Source organism: Balaenoptera physalus, assembly GCF_965194825.1.
Source record: "Balaenoptera physalus genome assembly, chromosome: X".
Classification (NCBI taxonomy): Eukaryota; Metazoa; Chordata; class Mammalia; order Artiodactyla; family Balaenopteridae; genus Balaenoptera; species Balaenoptera physalus.
This window is the reverse complement of record NC_138903.1, coordinates 68,819,369-68,844,679: the sequence shown is the minus strand read 5'-3', so window position 1 is coordinate 68,844,679 and position 25,311 is coordinate 68,819,369.

The following is a 25,311-nucleotide window of genomic DNA, read 5'->3' as shown; positions in this document are numbered from 1 at the left end:
TATTTATTTATATTACTGATGTTCAGAACAATGTACGGGAGGGAAATTGAAGAGTAGAAAGGGCTAAACAAGGAGCAAGGAGGAAAGAATAAGACATTTTTAAAATTAATTTTATTGTAGTATACTAGATTTACAAGGTGTTATTTTCTGCTGTACAGCAAAGTGAATCAGTTATAGATATATATATATCCACTCTTTTTAGATTCTCTTCCCATATAGGTCATTACGGAGTATTGAGTAGAGTTTCCTGTGCTTTACAGTACATTCTTATTAGTTACCTATTTTATATATAGTACTGTGTATATGTCAATCCCAATCTCCTAATTTATCCCTCTCCACATTGGTAACCATAAGTTTGTTTTCTACATACGTGATTCTATTTCTGTTTTATAATTAGGTTCATTTGTACCATTTATTTTAGAATACACATATAAATGATATCAAATTATATTTGTCTTTCTCTGTCTGACATACTTCAATCAGTATGACAAAATCTAGGTCCACCCATGTCGGTGCAAATGGCATTACTTCATACTTTTTTATGGCTGAGTAATATTCCATTGTATATATATATATATATATACACACCATATCTTCTTTACCCATTCCTTCATTGATGGACATTTAGGTTGTTTCCAAGGACACATTTTTTGAAGAATATTTTCAAATATTTTTTGAAAGAATATTTTTCCTGGAAAAATATATTTTTTAACTACTCTGATGTGTGTCTCCTAAGTGTCTCATTTTGAAGCAGCTTTTAAAAATTAAGAAAAATTGTTATAATTTTTCATATATGAGAAGACCTGTCAATATAAATAGCTGTCAACATACATAAACTAACATCTTTTAAAAATCATATAAAACACATTCTTTAAAAGGTAATGTCAACTCCCTGTAAAAACTATATATTCTCCATATCTGAATGAAAACCTCATGAACTCCCCCTTTAAAACTGCATAAATCTATATTTTTGAAAGCATCCCTTAGGGATACTGGATATTATTTTCTGGTTTTAATTTTAAAGCAATAAAAAGATGTAAGTGGTTTTAATAACATAATAACATCAATTAATTTTTTTAACATCTTTATTGGAGTATAATTGCTTTACAATGGTACGTTAGTTTCTGCTGTATAACAAAGTGAATCAAATATACATATACATATATCCCCATATCTCCTCCCTCTTGTGTCTCCAGCCTACACTCCCTTTCCCACCCCTCAAGGTGGACACAAAGCACTGAGCTGATCTCACTGGGCTATGAGTCTACTTCCCACTAGCTACCTATTATACATTTGAGAGTGTAAATAAGTCCATGTCACTATGTCACTTCGTCCAAGCTTACATTTCCACTTCCTGTGTCCTCAAGTCCATTCTCTACATCATTATTCCTGTTCTGCCCTTAGGTTATTCAGAAATTTTTTTTTTAGATTCCATATATATTTGTTAGCATAATGTATGTATTTTTCTCTTTCTGACATACTTCACTCTGTATGACAGACTCTAGGCCCATCTGCCTCACTACAAATAACTCAATTTCGTTCCTTTTTATGGCTGAGTAATATTCCATTTTATATATGTGCCACATCTTCTTCATCCATTCCTCTGTCAATGGACACTTAGGTTGCTTCCATGTCCTGGCTATTGTAAACAGAGCTGCAATGAACATTGTGGTACATGACTCTTTTTGAATTATGGTTTTCTCAGGGTATATGACCAGGAGTGGGATTGCTGGGTCATATGGTAGTTCTATTTTTAGTTTTTTAAGGAACATGCATACTGTTCTCCATAGTGGCTGTATCAATTTACATTCCCACCAACAGTGCAAGAGGGTTCCCTTTTCTCCACACCCTCTCCAGCATTTATTGTTTGTAGATTTTTTGATGATGGCCATTCTGACCAGTTTGAGATGATATCTCATTGTAGTTTTGATTTGTATTTCTCTAATGATTAATGATGTTGAACATTCTTTCATGTGTTTGTTGGCAATCTGTATATCTTCTTTGGAGAAATGTCAATTTAGGTATTCTGCCCATTTTCGGATTAGGTTGTTTGTTTTTTTTTTTTTTTTATATTGAGCTGCATGAGCTGCTGTAAATTTTGGAGATTAATCCTTTGTCAGTTGCTTCATTTGCAAATATTTTCTCCCAATCTGAAGGTTGTCTTTTTGTCTTGTTTATGGTTTCCTTTGCTGTGCAAAAGCTTTTAAGTTTTATTAAGTCCCATTTGTTTATTTTTGTTTTTATTTCCATTTCTCTAGGAGGTGGGTCAAAAAGGATCTTGTTGTGATTTATGTCCTAGAGTGTTCTGCTTATGTTTTCCTCTATGAGTTTGATACTGCCTGGCCTTACATTTAGGTCTTTAATCCATTTTGAGTTTATTTTTGTGTATGGTGTTAGGGAATGTTCTAATTTCATTCTTTTACATGTAGCTGTCCAGTTTTTCCAGCACCACTTATTGAAGAGGCTGTCTTTTCTCCATTGTATATTCTTGCTGTGTTTATCAAAGATAAGGTGACCATAAGTGCGTGGGTTTATCTCTGGGCTTTCTATCCTGTTCCATTGATCTATATTTCTGTTTTTGTGCCAGTACCATACTGTCTTGAATTACTGTAGGTTTGTGGTATAGTCTGAAGTCAGGGAGTCTGATTCATCCAGCTCCGTTTTTCTTTCTCAAGATTGCTTTGGCTATTCAGGGTCTTTTGCACTTCCTTACAAATTGTGAATTTTTTGTTCCAGTTCTGTGAAAAATGCCAGTGGTAGTTTGATAGGGATTGCAGTGAATCTGCAGATTACTTTGGGGAGTAGAGTCATTTGCACAATGATGATTCTCCAATCCAAGAACATGGTATAACTCTCCATCTATTTGTATCATCTTTAATTTCCTTCATCAGTGTCTTATAATTTTCTGCATACAGGTTTTTGTCACCTTAGGTAGGTTTATTCCTAGGTATTTTATTCATTTTGTTGCAATGGTAAATGGGAGTGTTTCCTTAATTTCTCTTTCAGATTTTTCAGCATTAGTGTATAGGAATGCAAGAGATTTCTGTGCATTAATTTTGTATCCTGTGACATTGCCAAATTCATTGATTAGCTCTAGTAGTTTTCTGGTAGAATCTTTAGGATTCTCTATGTAGGGTATCATGCCATCTGCCAACAGTGACAGTTTTATTTCTTTTCTGACTTGGATTCCTTTAATTTCTTTTTCTTCTCTGATTGCTGTGGCTAAAACTTCCAAAATTATGTTGATTAATAGTGTGGAGAGTGGGCAACCTTGCCTTGTTCCTGATCTTAGTGGAAAAGGTTTCAGTTTTTCACCATGGAGGACGATTTTGGCTGTGGGTTTGTCATATATGGCCTTTATTATGTTGAGGTAGGTTCCCTCTATGCCTACTTTCTGGAGGGTTTTTAATCATAAATGGCTGTTGAGTTTTTTTAAAGCTTTCTCTGCATCTGTTGAAATGATCATATGCTTTTTCTCCTTCAGTTTGTTAATATGGTGTATCACGTTGATTGATTTGCGTATATTGAAGAATCCTTGCATTCCTGGGATAAACCCCACTTGATCATGTTGTATGATCCTTTTAATGCGTTGTTGAGTTCTGTTTGCTAGTATTTTGCTGAGGATTTTTGCATCTATGTTCATCAGTGATACTGGCCTGTAGTTTTCTTTCTTTGTGATATTTTTGTCTGGTTTGGGTATCAGGGTGATGGTGGCCTTGTAGAATGTGTTTTGGCATGTTCTTTCCTCTGCTCTATTTTGGAAGAGTTTGAGAAGGATAGGTGATAACTCTTCTCTAAATGTTTGATAGAATTAGCCTGTGAAACCATCTGGTCCTGGTCTTTTGTTTATTGGAAATTTTTAAATCACAGTTTCAATTTCAGTGCTTGTGATAGGTCTGTTCATATTTTCCATTTCTTCCTTGTTCAGTCTCGGAAGGTTGTGTAATTTTGAGAATTTGGCCAATTCTTCCAGGTTGTCCATTTTATTGGAATATAATTGCTTGTAGTAATCTCTCATGTTCCTTTGTGTTTCTGCAGTGTCAGTTGTTAATTCTCCTTTTTCATTTCGAATTCTATTGATTTGAGTCTTCTCCTTTTTTTCTTGATGAGTCTGGCTAATGGTTTATCAATTTTTTTTTTCTTCTCAAGGAACCAACTTTTAGTTTTATTGATCTTTGCTATTGCTTCCTTCATTTCTTTTTCATTTATTTCTATCCGATCTTTATGATTTCTTTCCTTCTGCTAACTTTGGGGTTTTTTTGGTTCTTCCTTCTCTAATTGTTTTAGGTGTAAGGTTAGGTTGTTTATTTGAGATGCTTTTTATTTCTTAAAGTAGGATTTTATTGCTACAAACTTCCCTCTTAGAACTGATTTTGCTGCATCCCATAGGTTTTGGGTCATCGTGTATTCATTGTCATTTGTTTCTCGGTATTTTTTGATTTTGTCTTTGATTTCTTTAGTGATCTCTTGGTTATTAAGTAATGTATTGATTTGCCTCCATGTGTTTGTATTGTTTACAGATATTTTCCTGTAATTGATATCTAGTCTCACAGCGTTGTGGTCAGAAAAGATACTTTATATGATTTCAATTTTCTTAAATTTAATAAGGCTTGATTAGTGACCCAAGATATGATCTATCCTGGAGAATGTTCCATGAGCACTTGAGAAGAATGTGTATCCTGTTGTTTTTGAATGGAATGTCCTATAAATATCAATTAAGTCCATCTTGTTTAATGTATCATTTAAAGCTTGTGTTTCCTTATTTGTTTTCATTTTGTGTGATCTGTCCATTGGTGAGAGTGGAGTGTTAAAGCCCCATACTATGATTGTGTTACTGTCGATTTCCCCTATTAGGGCTCTAAATATTTGCCTTATGTACCGAGGTGCTCTTATGTTGCGTGGATAAATGTTTACAATTGTTATATCTTCTTCTTGGATTGATCCCTTGATCATTATGTAGGGTCCTTCTTTGTCTCTTGTAATAGTCTTTATTTTAAAGTCTATTTTGTCTGATATGAGAATTGCTACTCCAGCTTTCTTCTGATTTCCTTTTGCATGGAATATCTTTTTCCATCCCTCCACTTTCAGCCTGTATGTGTCCCTAGGTCTGAAGTGGGTCTCTTGTAGACAGCACATATATGGGTCTTGTTTTTGTATCCATTCAGCCAGTCTATGTCTTTTGGTTGGAGCATTTAGTCCATTTACATTTCAGATAATTATCGATATGTATGTTCCTATTACCATTTTCTTAATTGTTTTGGGTTTGTTATTGTAGGTCTTTTACTTCTCTTGTGTTTCCTGCCTAAGGAAGTTCCTTTAGCATTTGTTGTAAAGTTGATTTAGTGGTGCTGAATTCTCTTAGCTTTTGCTTTTCTGTAAAGCTTTTAATTTCTCAGTCATACCTGAATGAGATTCTTGCTGAGTAGAGTAATCCTTGTTTTAGATTTTTCCCTTTCATCACTTTAAATATGTCCTGCCACTCACTTCTGGCTTGCAGATCTTCTGCTGAAAGATCAGCTGTTAACCTTATGGGGGTTCCCTTGTATGTTATTTGTTATTTTTCCCTTGATGCTTTTAATATTTTTTCTTTGTATTTAATTTTTGATAGTTTGATTAATATGTGTCTTGACGCGTTAATCCTTGGATTTATCCTGTATGGGACTCAGTGTGCTTCTTGGGCTTCATTAACTATTTCCTCTCCCATATTAGGGAAGTTTTCAACTATAATCTCTTCAAATATTTTCTCAGTCTCTTTCTTTTTCTCTTCTTCTTCTGGGACCACTATAATTCGAATGTTGGCGTGTTTAATGTTGTCCCAGAGTTCTCTGAGACTGTCCTCAATTCTTTTCATTCTTTTTTCTTTATTCTGCTCTATAGTAGTTATTTCCATGATTTTATCTTGCAGGTCACTTATCCGTTCTTCTCCCTCAGTTATTTCGCTATTGTTCCCTTCTAGAGAATTTTAAACTTTATTTATTGTGTTTTTCATCATTGTTTGTTTGCTCTTTATCTTCTAGGTCCTTGTAAAACGTTTCGTGTATTTTCTCCATTCTATTTCCAAGATTGTGGATCATCTTTACTCTCATTATTCTGAATTATTTTTTAGGTAGACTGCCTATTTCCTCTTCATTTGTTTGGTCTGGTGGGTTTTTACCTTGATCCTTCATCTGGTGTGGTTTTCTCTGTCTTCTCATCTTGCTTAACTTAATGTGTTTGGAGTCTGCTTTTTGCAGGCTACAGGTTTGTAGTTCCCATTGTTTTTGTTGTCTGCCCGCAGTGGTTAAGGTTGGTTCAGTGGGCTGTGTAGACTTCCTGGTGGAGCGGACTGGTACCTGTGTTCTGATGAATGAGGCTGGATCTTGTCTTTCTTCTGGGCAGGTCCACGTCTCGTGGTGTGTTTGGGGTGTCTGTGACATTATTATGATTTTAGGCAGCCTCTCTGCTAATAGTTGGGGTTGAGTTCCTGTCTGGCTTTTTGTTCGGCATAAGGTGTCCAGCACTGTAGCTTGCTGGTCGTTGAGTGGAGCTGGATCTTGGCATTGAGATTTAGATTGCTGGGAGATTTTCACCATTTGATATTACTTGGAGCTGGGAGGTCTCTGGTGGACCAATGTCCTGAACTTGGCTCTCCCACCTCAGAGGCACAGCCCTCTGTGGTTGGAGCACCAAGAGCCTGTTATGCATACAGCTCAGAATATAATGTAGAAAAAAAGAAAGAAAAAAAAGTAAAATAAAATTAAAAAAAATAAAATGAAAGAAAATAAAGTTTGTAAAATAAAAGATAAAAAAATATTTTAAAAATTTAAAATTAATTTTAAAAAAAGAAAGAAAGAAAGACGAGAGCAACCAAACCAAAAAAGAAATCCACCAATATTTACAAGTGCTAAAAACTATACTAAAAAAGGGGAAGAAAAGACAAAAAACAAAAAACGGACAGACAGTACCCTAGGACAAGTAGTAAAGACAAAGCTATACAGACAAAATCACACACAGAAGCATACACATACACACTCAAAAAACAGAAAAAGGGAAAAGAAAATATTTATCATTGCTCCCAAAGTCCACCTCCTCAATTTGGGATGATTCGTTGTCTATTCACATATTCCACAGATGCAGGGTACATCAAGTTGACTGTGGAGATTTATTCCACTGCTCCTGAGGCTGCTGGGAGAGATTTCCCTTTCTCTTCTTTGTTCGCACAGCTCCTGGGGTTCAGCTTTGGATTTGGCCCTCCTCTGTGTGTAGGTCTCCTTAGGGTATCTGTTCTTTGCTCAGACAGGACAGAGTTAAAGGAGCAGCTGATTAGGGGGCTCTGGGTCACTCAGGCCGGGGAAGGGAGGGGTACAGTATGAGGGGCGAGCCTGTGGCGGCAGAGGCTGGCGTGACTTTTCACCAGCCTCAGGCACGCCGTGTGCTCTCCCGGGGAAGTTATCCCTTACTTACGGGATACTGGCAGTGGCGGGCTGCACAAGGTGCCGTGAGGGGAGGCGTGAATAGTGACCTGTGCTTGCATACAGGCTTCTTGGTGGCTGCAGCAGCAGCCTTAGCGTCTTGTGCCCATCTCTGGCGTCCGCGCTGAAAGCCGCCGCTCACGCACATCTCTGGAGCTCCTTTAAGCGGTGCTCTTAATCCCCTCTCCTTTCGCACTGGGAAACAAAGTGGCAAGAAAAAGTCTCTTGTCTCTTCGGCAGTTCCAGACTTTTCCCTGGACTCCCTCCCAGCTGGCTGTGGCACACTAGCCCCCTTCAGGCTGTGTTCACGCAGCCAACCCCAGTCATCTCCCTGGGATCCGACCAAAGCCAGAGCCTCAGCTCCCAGCACCTCCCTGTCCCAGTGGGTGAGCAGACAAACCTCTCGGGCTGGTGAGTGCTGGTCGGCACTGATACTCTCTGCGGGAATCTCTCCACTTTGTCCTCTGCACCCCTTTTGCTGTGCTCTCCTCCTTGGCTCCGAAGCTTCCCCCACGCCCACCCCCGTCTCCACCAGTGAAGGGACTTTCTAGTGTGTGGAAACCTTTCCTCCTTCACAGATCCCTCCCACTGGTTCAGGTCCCCTCCTTATTCTTTTGTCACTGTTTTTTCTTTTTTCTTTTGCCCTACCCAAGCAAGTGGGGAGTTTCTTGCTTTTTGGGAAGTCTGAGGTCTTCTGCCAGCGTTCAGTAGGTGTTCTGTAGGGGTTGTTCCACATGTAGATGTATTTCTGATGTATTTGTGGGGAGGAAGATGATCTCCACGTCTTAGTCTTCCACCATCTTGAATCCCCCCTCAATTAATTTTTTTTAAAAAAGACCACACATACACATGAATCTTCATCAATATGCAAGAATTAAGATATTTTTCCAGTGGAATTCAGGAAATGAAAATAGGAGATTACCTGCTTTTGTCTTAGATAAAGAATTTCAATTATGAAAAGGGATATAAGTGACTTAATTGTCAAGAATGATTTTAAAAATTTTATTACAGAAAAATTGTCTCCATAGTGTTATCCTGGTTTCCAAGAGTGCTTTATAAGACTACACCAGACAGTAAACATAGACTAACAGATACTTTTGTTATTTTTTTTAATTTCAAGAAATAAAAAAATCTGCAATGATTTAGGATGAAATCAGTTTAACTCACTGTTCTTTCTTACACATGTGAACAGTTTTATTCAGATTCATAAACAACTCCAAAAGCTTAAAAGTAGAAAATAACCATCTGCCCTGTTGACTGAACAACTTTAGACGCCATAAATCCACATCTCAGGACCATTAAAATGAAATTTTTTTTCTGGAAAGTTGACTCTACCTAGAAAGTAATATAAAAACAAGGTAGGAAATGAATGTGGCTTAATTTTAGTTGTGTTGTTGAATTTAACTTACCTGATGGAAGCAGATTTATTTTTTAGTGGTTAGCAGAATGGCAGCAAGTTGATCTCACTCTTTTGATTACATCCAGTTCTGAAAATATATAGAAGCTAAGCTAGTAGCCTATGGCAGAAATATGTCTTCTTGAGATTTAGATCAGCATTATTATAATTTTAAGGTCTACCTTTCTATCTATCTATCTAATCTATCTATCAATCATCTATCATCTACCTATCCATGTCTACTTTTTGTCAATCTCATCCATGCACCATTACCTCGTACCTGTACAATTACAACAACCTCTCAATCTGTCCGCTACAACATTTTTTCCTCAATAGTTGATTCTATTTTATTAAATGTTCTTCTGGAGTGGGGTATGTGTGTTATGATTCAATAAAAATTTCACAGATTGCAAGTATACTTACAATGTATACTTGCATACTGCTCAATGAATTAAAAAGTGAACATTTAGCAAATACATAGAAAATTACTAACACCTCAGAAACTAATTTTGTACCTTCTTCCAATGATATATGATGTACTTTTTTCTAAATGTCACCACTATAATCCTATCAAATTGCATAGATTAGTTTCTGATTTTATTGATTTGAGTCCTTTTTTTTTCTTGATGAATGTGCTTAAAGGTTTATTAATTTTGTTTGTCTTTTCAAAGAACAAGCTCTTTTTTTCATTAATATTTTCTATTTTTTTTTGGTCTCTCTTTCAGTTATTTTTGCTCTGATCTTTAAGATTTCTTTCCTTCTTTAACTTTTGGTTTTGCTTGTTCTTCTTCTTCTAATTCCTTTAGGTGTAAGGTTAAGTTGTTTATTTGTAATTGATTTTTCTTTTTTCCTTGGCGGGCTTGTATTGCTGTAAACTTCTTTCTTAGAACTACTTTTGCTGCATCCTATCGATTTTTGATCATTATGTCTCCATTTTAATTTGTCTCAGTTTTTTTTATTTCTTCTTTGATTTCTTCAGTGATCTATTGGTTGTTTAGTAGCATAATGTTTAGCCTCCATGTGGGTTTTTTCTGCAGTTTTTATTTCTTATAGTTTATTTCTAATCTCATAGAGTTGTGGCCATAAAAGATGCTTGATATGATTTAAGTTTTCTTAAATTTACTGAGACATGTTTTTTTGGCTTAACATGTGATGCATCCTGGAGAATGTTCCATGTTTACTTGAAAAGAATGTGTATTCTGTGGCGTTTGTATGGAATGTTCTATATATGCCAATCAAAGCCAGTGTTTCCTGATTGATTTTCTGTTTTGGTGATATGTTCATTGATGTAAAGGTGGTGTCAATGTCCCTTACTATTATTGTGTTACTTTGATTTCTCCCTTCATGTTTGTTAATATTTCTTTACATATTTAGGTGCTCCTATGTTTAAGTGCATATACATTTACAATTGTTATATCTTTTGCTTGGATTGATCCCTTAATCATTATTTAATGTCACTTGTTACAGTCTTTGTTTTAAAGTATATTTTATCTGATATAAGTATTGTTTCCCTGGCTTTGTTTTTATTTCTATTTGCATAGAATACCTTCTTTAGCTTAACATATTATTTGTGAGAGTCCTCATGCTGTTGCATGTAGTCTTTCATTTTCATTTCTGTCTGGGATTCCATTGTACAAATATACCCAAATTTATTTATCCTGTCTCTTATTTGTGGACATTTGGCCTGTTTTCTTTTTTGGTTGTTAGTACCAGTGCTATAAAAATGCTTGTACATATATTTTATGCACACAGATACTCATTTTTATTGAACAAATGCATAAAAGTGTAATTTCTGGCTTATTGGGTATGCATGTATTCAGCTCAGTAGATACTGCCAAATGCTTTTTCAAAGAAGTTGTACCAATTTACATTCCAAACATCAGTTTATGAAAGAGAAAGTTTCTCCACATCCTGGCCAACACTTGGCATTGTCATTCTTTTAATATTAACAATTCTATAATTGATGTGTAGTGGCATCATGTTAAGACTTTTTAATTTCCCTAATTACTAATGATATTGAGTATAATTTCTTTGGATATCTTCTTTTGTGAAGGCCTGTTTATCACCCATATTTCTTTTGGGTAGTATGTGTTTTTATTCTTAATTTGCAGGAGTTCTTTATTTATTATGGCTATTAGGCCTTGTCAGTTGTATGCATTGCAGTACTTGGGTTGCCTTTTCTCTCTCTAAATGTGTCATTTACTGAAAAGAAATTCTGACCTTTAATCTGGCCAAGTGTGTCTATATTCTCTTATATGGTTAGTGTATTTTTTGTCCTACTTAAGAAATATATTCCAACAGAACAGTTGTGAAAATATTTTCCTATATTATCTTCTGGAAGGATAATTGTTTTACCTCGTACATTTAGTTTTGCAATATACTTACAATTATTTTTGCATGTTTATATATCGTATGAAGTGGGTTGAGTTTTATTTTTTAAGGGATATCGAGTTGACTCATCACTATTGAAAGGAATATCATTTTTTAAATTATTCATACTATCTTTGTCATAAATGAAATGTTCGTATAAATGTGTTTGATTTTGGACCCACTAAAATGTTTCACTGATATTTTTATCTATTCTTCTGTCAACCAAATTATTTTTAATTACTATGACTTTAAAGTAATTCTTCATGTTCTGTGGAGCAGGTCTTTCCACTTTCTTGTATTTCCAGAGTGTCTTGACTCTTCTAGGCTCTTTCCATTTCCATATACATATGTAGAAAATGCAGTTGGGATTTACATATACATGTGCAAAAATTGTTTTGGGGATTTGGATAAGTTTTACATTGAATCTATAGATCAATAAGAGCAGAAATGACATTTTTTAAATATTAAGTCTTCCAAGCTATGTATTTAGAATATCCTTCCCAAGAAATGTATCTCATAAGTATTGGTTTGTAGTATTTTTATTTTTATCCAGTTAAATTAGTTTTAACTTCCAGTTTGTCTTATTTAATGATCCATAGGGTATTTATTTATTTAAAAACATATTTATGGAGAGGAGCTTCAAGACGGCAGAAGAGTAAGACGTGGAGACCCCTAAAATATATCAGAAATACATCTACATGTAGAACAACTCCTACAGAACACCTATTGAAAGCTGGCAGAAGACCTCAGACCTCCCAAAACACAAGAAACTCCCCATGTACCTGGGTAGGGCAAAAGATAAAAGAAAAAACAGAGACAAAAGAATAAGGATAGGACCTGCACCAGTGGGAGGCAGTTGTGAAGGAGGAAAGGTTTCCACACACTAGGAAGCCCCTTCGCAGGTGGAAACTGCAGGTGGAGGAGGGGGGAAGCTTTGGAGCCACGGAGAGCGCAGCAACAGGGGTGCGGAGGGCAAAGCAGAGAGATTCCCACACAGAGGAGCAGTGCCAACCAGCACGCACCAGCCTGAGAGGCTTGTCTGCTCACCCGCCGGGGTGTGTGGGTGCTGGGTGCTGAGGCTCCGGCTTTGGTCAGATCCCAGGGAGATGACTGGTGTTGGCTGTGTGAACACAGCCTGAAGTGGGCTAGTGCACCACAGCTAGCTGGGAGGGAGTCCGGGAAAAACTCTGGAGCTGCCGAAGAGGCAAGAGACTTTTTCTTGCCACTTTGTTTCACCGTGTGTGAGGAGAGGGAAATAAGAGCATCGCTTAAAGGAGCTCCAGAGATGGGCGTGAGCCGTGGCTATCAGTGTGCACCCCAGAGATAGCCATGAGATGCTAAGGCTGCTGCAGCCACCAAGAAGTCTGTGTGCAAGCACAGGTCCCCTTCCCTCCCGGGAGCCTTCCCTCCTGGGAGCCTTCCCTCCTGGGAGCCTGTGCAACCCGCCACTGCCAGGGTCGCATGATGCAGGGACAACTTCCCAGGGAGAACACACAGGGCGCCTCATGATGGTTCAACGTCACACTGGTTTCTGCCACCGCAGGCTCACCCCACACTCCGTAAACCTCCCTACCCCGACCTGAGTGAGCCAGAGCGCCCAAATCAGCTGCTCCTTTAACCCCGTCCTGTCTGAGTGAAGAACAGACAGTCTCAGGTGACCTACAGGCAGAAGCGGGGCCAATTCCAAAGCTGAACCCCAGGAGCTGTGCAAACAGAGAAAGGGAAATCTCTCCCAGCAGCCTCAGGAGCAGCCGATTAAATCTCCACAATCAACTTGGTGTACCCTGCATCTGTGGAATGCCTGATTAGACAATGAATCATCCCAAATTAAGGAGGTGGACTATAGGAGAAGTGATATATGTATTTTTTCCCTTTTTCTCTTTTTGTGAGTGCGTATTTGTATGCTTCTGTGTGTGATTTTGTCTGTATAGCTTTGTTTTTACTACTGGTCCTAGGGTTCCAGCTGTCCGTTCTCTTCTTTTTTGTTTTCTTTTTCTTAGTATGGTTTTTAGGGCTTTTTATCATTGGTGGATGTGTTTTTTGGTTTGGTTGCTCTCTTCTTTCTTTCTTTCATTTTATTACTTTAAAAAAATTTTAATAATTATTTTTTATTTTAATAACTTTATATTATTTTATTTCATTTCGTTTTATTTTATTTTACTTTATGTTTTTCATTATTTCTTTCTTTTTTTCTCTCTATTATTCTGACTCTTGTGGATGACAGTCTCTTGGTGCTCCACCCACGCATCAGGGCTGTGCCTCTGAGGTGGGAGAGCCAAGTTTAGTTCATTGGACCACCAGAGACATCCCAACTCCATGTAATATCAAAAGGTGAAAATCTCCAAGAAATCTCCATCTCAACGGCAAGATCCAGCTCCACTCAACGACCACTAAGCTACAGTGCTGGACACCCTATGCCAAACAACAAGCAAGAAAAACAGGAACACAACCTCACCCATTAGAAGAGAGGCTGCCTAAAATCATAATAAGGTCTTAGACACCCCAAAACACATGGACAGAAGTGGACTGGCCCAACAGAAAGACAATATCGAGCCTCATCCACCAAACACAGGCATTGGTCCCCCTCCATCAGGAAGCCTACACAACCCAATGAACAAAACTTAGCCACTGGGATCAGACACCAAAAACGATGGGAACTATGAACCTGCAGCCTGCGAAAAGGAAACCTCAAACATAGTAAGTTAAGCAAAATGTGAAGATAGAGAAACAAACAGCAGATGAAGGAGCAAGGTAAAAACCCACCAGACCTAACAAATGAAGAGGGAATAGGCAGTCTACCTGAAAAAGAATTCAGAATAATGATAGTAAAGATGATTCAAAATCGTGGAAATAGAATGGAGAAAATACAAGAAACGTTTAACAAGGAATTAGGAGAACTAAGAGGAAACAAACAATGATGAACAACACAATAAATGAAATTTAAAATTCTCTGGAAGGGAACAATAGCAGAATAACTGAGGCAGAAAAACAGATAAGTGACCTGGAAGATAAAATAGTGGAAATAACTACTGCAGAGCAGAATAAAGAAAAAGAATGAAAAGAATTGAGGACAGTCTCAGAGACCTCTGGGACAACATTAAACGCACCAACAACACTCGAATTATAGGGGCCCCAGAAGAAGAAGAGAAAAAGAAAGGGACTGAGAAAATATTTGAAGAGATTATAGTTGAAAACTTCCCTAATATGGGAGAGGAAATAGTTAATCAAGCCCAGGGAGCACAGTGAGTCCCATACAAGATAAATCCAAGGATTAACACGTCAAGACACATATTAACCAAACTATCAAAATTAAATACAAAGGAAAAATATTAAAAGCAGTGAGGGAAAAACAACAAATAACATACAAGGGAATTCCCATGAGATTAACAGATGATCTTTCAGGAGAAACTCTGCAAGCCAGAAGGGAGTGGCAGGACATATTTAAAGTGATGAAAGGCAAAAATCTACAACCAAGATTACTCTACCCAGCAAATATCTCATTGAGATTTGGCAGAGGAATTAAAACCTTTACAGATAAGCAAGAGGTAAGACAATTCAGCACCACCAAACCAGCTTTACAGTAAATGCTAAAGGAACTTCTCTGGGCAGGAAACACAAGAGAAGTAAAGGACCTAATACACCAAACCCAAAACAATTAAGAAAATGGTAATCGGAACATACATATCGATAATTACCTTAAATGTAAATGGATTAAATGCTCCAAAAAAAAAAGACATAGACTGGTTGAATGGATACAAAAACAAGACCTGTATATATGCTGTCTATATGAGACCCACTTCAGACCTAGTGACACATATAGACTGAAGGTGAGGGGATGGAAAATCATACTCCATGCAAATGGAAATCAAAATAAAGCTGGAGTAGCAATTCTCATATGAGAGAAAATAGACTTTAAAATAAAGACTATTACAAGAGACAAAGAAGGACACTACATAATGATCAAGGGATCAATGTACGAAGAAGATATAACAATTGTAAATATTTATGCACACACATAAGAGCACCTCAGTACATAAGGCAAATACTAAGAGCCCTAAAAGGGGAAATCGACAGTAACACAATCACAGTATGGGACTTTAACACCCCACTCTCACCAATGGACAGATCATCCAAAATGAAAATAAATAAGGAAACACAAGCTTTAAATGATACATTAAACAAGATGGACTTAATTGATATTTATAGGATATTCCATCCAAAAACAACAGAATACACTATATTCTGAAGTGTTCATGGAACATCCTCCAGGATAGATCATATCTTGGGTCATAAATCAAGCCTTGTTAAATTTAAGAAAATTGAAACCATGTAAGTATCTTTTCTGATCACAACGCTCTGAGATTAGATATCAATTACAGGAAAAAATCTGTAACAAATACAAACACATGGAGGCAAAACAGTACACTACTTAACAATCAAGAGATCACTGAAGAAACCAAGGAAGAAATCAAAAAATACCTAGAAAAAAATGACAGTGAAAACATGATCACCCAAAACCTATGGGATACAGCAAACGCAGTTCTAAGAGAGAAGTTTATAGCAATACAATCCTACTTTATGAAACAAGAAACATCTCAAATAAACAACCTAACCTTACACTTAAAGCAATTAGAGAAAGAAGAAGAAAAAACCCCCAAAGTTAGCAGAAGGAAAGAAATCATAAAGATCAGATCAGAAATAAATGAAAAAGAAATGAAAGAAACAATAGCTAGGTTCAATAAACCTAAAAGCTGTTTCTTTGAGAAGATAAACAAAATTGATATACCATTAAGCAGACTCTTCAAGAAAAACAGGGAGAAGACTCAAATCAATAGAATTAGAAATGAAAAAGGAAAAGTAACAACTGACTCTGCAGAAATACAAAGGATCATGAGAGATTCCCACAAACAAATATATGCCAATAAAATGGACAACCTGGAAGAAATGGACAGATTCTTAGAAATGCACAACCTGCCCAGACTGAACCAGGAAGAAATAGAAAATATGAACAGACCAATCACAAGCACTGAAATTGAAACTGTGATTAAAAATCTTCCAACAAACAAAAGCCCAGGACCAGATGGCTTCACAGGCGAATTCTATCAAACTTTTAGAGAAGACCTAACTCTTACCCTTCTCAAACTGTTCCAAAATATAGCAGAGGGAGGAACACTCCCAAACTCATTCTACGATGGCACCATCACCCTGATATCAAAACCAGACAAAGATGTCACAAAAAAGAAAACTACAGGCCAATATCATTGATGAACATAGATGCAAAAATCCTCAACAAAATACTAGCAAGCAGAATCCAACAGTACATTAAAGGATCATACACCATGATCAAGTGGGGTTTATCCCAGGAATGCAAGGGTCTTCAATATACTCAAATCAATCAACGTGATACACCATATTAACAAATTGAAGGAGAAAAACCATATGATCATCTCAATAAATGCAGAGAAAGCTTTCGACAAAATTCAACACCGATTTATGGAGAAAACCCTCCAGAATGTAGGCATAGAGGGAACTTACCTCAACATAAAAAAGGCCATATATGACAAACCCTCAGCCAACATCGTCGTCAATGGTGAAAACTGAAACCATTTCCACTAAGATAAGGAACAAGAGAAGGTTGCCCACTCTCACCACTATTACTCAACATAGTTATGGAAGTTTTAGCCACAACAATCAGAGAAGAAAAAGAAAGAAAAGGAATCCAGATCAGACAGAAGAAGTAAAGCTGTCATTGTTTGCAGATGACATGATACTATACTTAGAGAATCCTAAAGATGCTACCAGAAAACTAGTAGTGCTAATCAACGAATTTCATAAAGTAGCAGGATACACAATTAAGGCACAGAAATCTCTTGAATTGTATGCACTAATGGTGAAAAATCTGAAAGTGAAATTAAGAAAACACTCCCAGTTACCATTGCAAGAAAAGAATAAAACACCTAGGAATAAACATACCTGAGGAGACAAAAACCTGTATGCAGAAAATTATAAGACACTGATGTAAGAAATTAAAGATGATACAAATAGATGGAGAGATATACCATGTCCTTGGATTGGAAAAATCAACGTTGTGAAAATGACTATACCTTCCAAAGCAATCTACAGATTCAATGCAATCCCTATCAAACTACCTCTGGCATTTTTGACAGAACTAGAAGAAAAAATTTCAAAATTTGTATGGAAACACAAAAGGCCCCCAATAAGCAAAGCAATCTTGAGAAAGAAAAACGGAGGTGGAGGAATCAGGCCCCTGACATCAGACTATACTACAAAGCTATAGTAATCAAAACAGTATGGTACTGGCACAAAAACAGATATATAGATCAATGGAACAGGATAGAAAGCCCAGAGATCAACCCACGCACATATGTTCACCTTATCTTTGATAAAGGAGGCCAGAATATACAATGGAGAAAAGACAGCCTCTTCAATAAGTAGTGCTGGGAAAACTGGACAGCTACATGTAAAATAATGAAATTAGAACACTCCCTAACAGCATAAACAAAAATAAACGCAAAATGGATTAAAGACCTAAATGTAAGGCCAGGCACTATCAAACTGCTCTTAGAGGAAAACACTGGCAGAACACTCTATGCCATAAATCACAGCAAGATCCTTTTTGACCCCCTACTAGAGAATTGGGAATAAAAACAAAAATAAACAAATGGGACCTAATGAAACTTAAAAGCTTTTGTGCAGAAAAGGAAACCATAAAGAAGACAAAAAGATAACCCTCAGAATCGGAGAAAATATTTGCCAATGAAGCAACTGACATAGGATTAATCTCCAAAATTTATCAGCAGCTCAGGCAGCTCAATATCAGAAAAACAACAACCCACTCCAAAAATGGGCAGAAGACCTAAACAGACATTTCTCCAAAAAAGATATACAGATTTTCAACAAAAACATGAAAGAATACTCAACATCATTAATCATTAGAGAAATGCAAATCAAAACTACCTGCGATATCATCTCACACCAGTCAGAATGACCATCATCAAAAAATCTACAAACAATAAATGCTGGAGAGGGTGTGGAGAAAAGGGAACCCTCTTGCACTCTTGGTGCGAATGTAAATTGATGCAGCCACTATGGAGAACAATATGGAGGTTCCTTAAAAAACTAAAAATAGAACTACCATACAACCCAGCAATCCCACTACTGGTCGTATATCCTGAGAAAACCATAATTCAAATTGAGTCATGTACCACAATGTTCATTGCACCTCTATTTACAATAGCCAGGACACGGAAGCAACCTAAGTGTGCATCGACAGATGAATGGATAAAGAAGATGTAGCACATATATACAATGGAATATTACTCAGCCATAAATAGAAACGAAATTGAGTTATTTGTAGTGAGGTGGATGGACCTAGAGTCTGTCATACAAAGTGAAGTAAGTCAGAAAGAGAAAAACAAATACCGCATGCTAATATATATGTATGGAACTAAAAAAAAAAGGGTCACGAAGAACCTAGGGGCAAGACAGGAATAAAGACACAGACCTTCTAGAAAATGGACTTGAGGCCACAGGAAGGGGGAACTGTAAGCTGGGACATAGTGAGAGAATGGCATGGACATATATACACTACCAAATGTAAAATAGATATCTAGTGGGAAGCAGCTGCAAAGCGGAGGGAGATCAGCTCAGGGCTTTCTGACCATCTAGAGGAGTGGGATAGGGAGGGTGGGAGGGACGGAGATGCAAGAGGGAAGAGATATTGGGATATATGTATATGTATCACTGATTCATTTTGGTATAAAGCAGCAACTAACACACCATTGTAAAGCAATTATACTCCAATAAAGATGTTAAAAACAAATAAAAGTAAAAAATAAAAACATATTTCTTAGTTCCAAATATATAGAGATTTTTCTGGTTTTCATATTTTTAATGATTTTATCTTTCTCTTGTGGTCAGTCAACATATATTCAATGATTTCCTTTTTTAAATTAGTATTGTAATTATGGGAAATTTCAAACATATACAGAAGTAGAGATAATAGTATAATAAACCAAGTACCTACCACTTAGCTTTAACAAATTTTTTGTTATAGCCTATCTTGTTTTACCTATACTTACACTCCCTTCTCCTTTAGATATATTTTAAAACAAATCTCAGATATTATAACATTTCCCTCATCAATATGCTAGCATGTATTTCACAAAGATAAGGGCTCTTTTTAGTCTTACAAATAACACCATTATAACATATAAAAAATTAACAATATATCACTGATGAAATTTCTCAAACGTATTCTTTTTTGCAGGTTGCTTGAATCAGAATCAGAATAATATCTATGCATTGTGATTGGCTGATATTTCCCTAAGTCCCGTTTAACTTTCTGGTTTCTTTTTCTCTTCATCCTCCTTTTCTCTTTTAGCATTGCAATTTATTAGTTGCAGACACAGGGTCATTCAAATGTTTCAAAAATGAAGCATTTTTTCCCCAGTCTGGATTTTTCTATTTGGCATTTAATATGTTCCTCTGTCCACTGTATTCCATCTAAACTGTAATTTAGATCTGGAGCCTCCTCAAATTCATATGTAAGATGTATGCAATAACACTTCATAGGTGGTCATTTATAATTCAGAGGGTACATAATATTTGTCTCTTCTTTGCAATTATGGAAGCAATTGACCATCATTTGATTAATTCATTAGGAATCACAAGATATTGATTGTGTGTGTGTGTGTGTATTTGAACTTGTGTGACTATCACTTTATAATTTTGGGGGGGCATTGAAAAATATTTAATGGAAAATACATACATATGTTATAAAAATTCAGATCATACAAAATGATATGCAATATCCTTCTTTTCTTAAAAAAATATTTCATATTGTAATACAGTTGTTCACAATTTTGTGTTACTTTCAGATGTACAGCAGAGTGATTTAGTTATACATATTTACATATCTATTCTTTTTCAGCTTCTTTTCCCATATAAGTTATTAGAGAATATTGAGTATATTTCCCTGTGCTATATAGTAGGTCCTTGTCGATTATCTATTTTACATATAGTAGTGTACATATGCCAATCCCAACTTCCCAATTCATCTCTCCCCCCATCCTTTCGGCTTTGGCAACCACAAGCCCACCTTTTAATTCTGTGAGTCTGTTTCTGTTCTGTAAACAAGTTCACCTGCATCTTTTTATTTATATTCCACACATAAATGTTATCATTTTAATTGTAATTTCATTTATTAATTGGAGCATTCATAACACATTATTTATTTATTTATTGAAATATGTCTATGGAAGAAATTTTCTTTCATCAGGCAGTGATCCAGAGGTATGGTTTTTGTAGGAAACACCGGGTAAGTGGTTTATTCCTTTTTTTTTCTTTTAATTTTTATTGGAGTATAGTTGACTTACGATATTGTGTTAGTTTCAGGTGTACAGCAAAGTGAATAAGTTATACATATACATATACCCACTCTTTTTTAGATTCTTTTCCCATATAGGTCATTACAGAGCACTGAGTAGAGTTCCCTGTGCTATAGTGTAGGTCCTTATTTGTTACGTATTTTATATTCTTTCTTGTTACTTACCAGTTTTAAAAATGATAATTTGAGTTCTCACATCTCCTAAAGGTGACCAAAGATTTCCATTTTTATTGTCATTATTAACTAATTGATTCAAAGGTACCTGACATGTTTCAATTTGTTGGAGTTATTATTCTTATTAATATTCAAATTGTTCCATTCTTGGGCAGTGAAATCTCTTTGGGATGGCTTTGGAATAATCTTGTTATGAATCTGGTAGTCTTTACTAGACTCATTACTTTAAAATATAGCAAGACTCTCCTGTATAATTTTCTACTTGTTTTGTCCACACAAGAAATCAGCCATTTCTCCAAACAGTTCTGTCATCTTTAGTAGGAAATATTATGTTGAGACCATGATTTCAGTGCCAGGGGAGTTTACTGATGCTGGGCTTGTCATTGTTTTTAGTTTTCTGCAATGGACATAATTAGAAAATATGTATTTTTTAAATTAAATTGTTTATTTTGAGAAAATTAAGTTTCACATGATGTTGTAAGAAATAATATAGAGTACGTGTATCCTTTACCCAGTTTCCTTCTTTCAAAGTTGGTACAATAACACAACCAGGATAATTACATTGGCATAATCAAGATATAAAACAGTTCTAAAACCACAAAGATCCCTCTTGTTGCCCTTTTACAGACATACTCATCTCCCTACCCCTTAACCTCCACTTATCCCTGACAAATCAACATCATTAATTTTATCTCCATTTCTTTAACTTTGTCATTTAAATAGAACTATTCCATGGAATTATAAAGTACATTAATGTTATTGACTGAATTGTCACCCCCAAATTCATATGTTGAAACCCTAATCCACAGTGTGAGAAAATAAATGTTTGCTGTTTAAGCCACATTATCTGTGGTATTTTGTTATGGCAACCCAAACAGACTAATATAGATTTTGGTACCAGATCTAGAGTACTGCTGTAACAAATCTAAAAAAAATATAGAATTGTCTTTGGAATTGAATGATGGGTAGAAGCTACAAGAGATTTGAGGTGCATGTTAGAAAAAGGCTAGATTGAATTGTAGGGACAGTTAGAAACATGGACATTAAAGTTGATTCTTGTGACAGTTCAGAGAGAAAAGAGAAATGTAGAGAATGTCTATTATCTTAGAGAATGCATATATCATCATGAACACTATGTTATTAGATATATAAAAATTAAATATACTTCTAGTGAAATCTCAGACAAAAATGAGAAACATGCTATTGGAAATTGGAGGAAAGGTGATCCCTTTTTAAAAGTGGCAAAGAACTTGGCCAAATTATGTTCTACTGTTTGGGGGAAAGTAGATTTGTTTGTGAGAAACTTAGAAACTTAGCTGAGGAGATTTCTAAGCCGAAGGCTGAAATTTCAGTCCGGGTTTTCATTATGGCTAATTGTAGAATGTGAGAGGAGAGAAATACAAATAATAAAAAAAATTATTAAACAAAAGGATTCCAGATTTAAATATTTGGAAAATTCCCAGCCTATCCATATTGCAAAAAAAAAAAAAAAAATGAGAATGTGTGTTCTGGGGAAAGCTCCAACAATATGGCTGGACAATCACTCCATTAGGAGATTATCCATTTTGTGGCTTCCCTGGTGGCGCAGTGGTTGAGAATCTGCCTGCCAATGCAGGGGACACGGGTTTGAGCCCTGGTCTGGAAAGATCCCACATGCCACGGAGCAACTGAGCCTGTGAGCCACAACTACTGAGCCTGCGCATCTGGAGCCTGTGCTCCACAACAAGAGAGGCCATGACAGTGAGAGGGCCGTGCACTGCGATGAAGAGTGGCCCCCGCTTGCTGCAACTAAAGAAAACCCTTGCACAGAAACGAAGACCCAACACAGCCAAAAATAAATAAATTAATTAATTAATTAAAAAAAAGAGATTACCCATTTTAATCAGACATCTTAGCAGAAGGCAGGATGGGATAATAGAAATATCTGGCTTCAAACATGCCTTATCCTTTAATAATAAGGAAGAATGACCCTGAGGGTGATTTAGAGATCAATAAGGTAATAAATGCCACCACAGACTTAGAATGCATAGACCCAAGAGGCAGGGCTATTTCTTCTTTAGTTTCAGAGGGTGAGGCTACACCCTCAGTTTCAGTGGGTCAGGTGGTATCCAGCCAGAGCCTCAGCAACAGTCAGCACACATGGCCAAGGGAGAATGGCCACCACACAAGGTAGAGAAGGTGAGGTCATTACTCCAGTGGGTCTGAGGGCCAGAGCATCTAGCAAAGAGGATTATTATTGAGGCTTAAGATCTAATGGGGGAGAAACCTTCAAGATGGCAGAAGAGTAAAACATGGAGATCACCTTCCTATTCACAAATACCTCAGAAATACATCTACATGTGGAACAACTCCTACAGAACACCTACTGGATGCTGGCAGAAAACCTCAGACTTCCCAAAAGGCAAGAAACTCCCCACATACCTGGGTACGGAAAAAGAAAAAAAAAACAGAGACAAAAGAATAGGTATGGAACCTGCACCTCTGGGAGGGAGCTGTGTAGGAAGAAAAGTTTCCACACACTAGGAAGCCCCTTCACTGGCAGAGACGGGGGTGGGGGGAAGTTTTGGAGCCACGAAGGAGAACTCAGCAACAGGGGTGTAGAGGGCAAAGTGGAGAGATTCCCACACAAAGGATCAGTGCTGACCAGCACTCACCGGCCCAAGAGGTTTGTCTGTTCACTCGCCGGGGCTGGTGGGGGCTGGGAGCTAAGGCTCCGGCTTCTTCGAAGTCAGATCCCAGAGAGAGGACTGCGGTTGGATGCGTGAACACAGACTGAAGGGGGCTAGTGTGCCACAGCTAGCCGGGAGGGAGTCGGGAAAAAGTCTTGACATGGCTAAGAGGCAAGAGACCATTGTCTCGGGGGACACGAGGATAGGGGATCAGAGCACCGCCTAAACAAGCTGCACAGACTGGCACGAGCTGCAGCTATCAGAGAGGACCCCAGAAACGGGCATGAAACACTGAGGCTGCTGCTGCAGCCACCAAGAAGCCTGTGTGCAAGCACAGTTCACTATCCACACCTCCCTCCTGGGAGCCTGTGCAGCGTGCCACTGCCAGGGTACGGTAATGCAGGGACAATTTCCCCAGGAGAACACAAGGTGCGCCTCAGGCTGTTGCAACTTCACACAGTCTCTGCCATCGCAGGCTCGTCCCACATTCCATACCCCTCCCTTCCCCAGCCTGAGTGAGCCAGAGCCCCCTAATCAGCTGCTACTTTAATCCCATCCTGTCTGAGCAAAGAACAGATGCCCTCAGTAAACCTACACGCAGAGGTGGGGCCAAATCCAAAGCTGAACCCCAGGAGCTGTGTGAACAAAGAAGAGAAACGGAAATTTCTCCCAGCAGCCTCAAGAGCAGCAGATTAAATCTCCACAATCAACTTGATGTACCCTGCATCTCTGGAATATATGAATAGACAAAGAATCATCCAAAAATTGTGGTGGTGAACTTTGGGAACAATGAAATATCTTTTTTTTTTTCCTTTTTCTCTTTTTGAGAGTGTGTATGTGTATGCTGCTTTGTGTGATTTAGTCTGTCTAGCTTTGCTTTTACCTTTTGTCCTGGGTTTGGTCTGTCCTTTTTTGTTTTTGGGGTTTTTTTGGTATAGTTTTTAGCACTTGTTATCATTGGTGGATTTATTATTTGGTTTGGTTGCTCTCCTCTCTCTATTTTTTTATTACTATTTAATTTTTAAAATATTTTTAATACTTAGTTTTTATTTTAATAACTTTTTAAAATTATTTCTTTCTTTCTTTTTTCACCCTTTTCTTCTGAGCCATGTGGCTGACGGGGTCTTGGTGCTCTGGCTAGGTGTCAGGTCTGTGCTTCTGAAGTGGGAGAGCCAAGCTCAGGTCATTGGTCCACCAGAGACCTCACGGCTCCATGTAACATCAAACAGCAAAAGCTCTCCCAGAGATCTATATCTCAACACTAAGACCCAGCTTCACTCAATGACCAGCATGCTACCGTACTGGGCACCCTATGCCAAACAACTAGCAAGACAGGAATACAACCCCACCCATTAGAAGAGAGGCTGCCTAAAATCATAATAAGGTCACAGACACCCGAAAACACACCACTGGACATCGTCCTGCCCACCAGAAAGACAAGATCCACCCTCATCCACCAGAACACAGGCACTAGTCGCCTCTACTAGGAATCATACACAACCAACTCACAGAACCAACCCTAGCCACTGCAGGCAGACACCAAAAACAAAGGGAACTACGAACCTGCAGCTTGCAAAAAGGAGACACTAAATATAGTAAGTTAAGCAAAATGAGAAGACAGAGAAACAAACAGCGGATGAAGGAGCAAGGTAAAAACCCACCAGACCAAACAAATGAAGAGGAAATAGGCAGTCTACCAGAAAAAGAATTCACAGTAATGATAATAAAGATGATCCAAAACCTTAGAAATAGAAAGGAGAAAGTAAAATAAACGTTTAACAAGGACCTAGAAGAACTAAAGAGGAAACAAATAAAGATGAACAACAAAATAAATGAAATGAA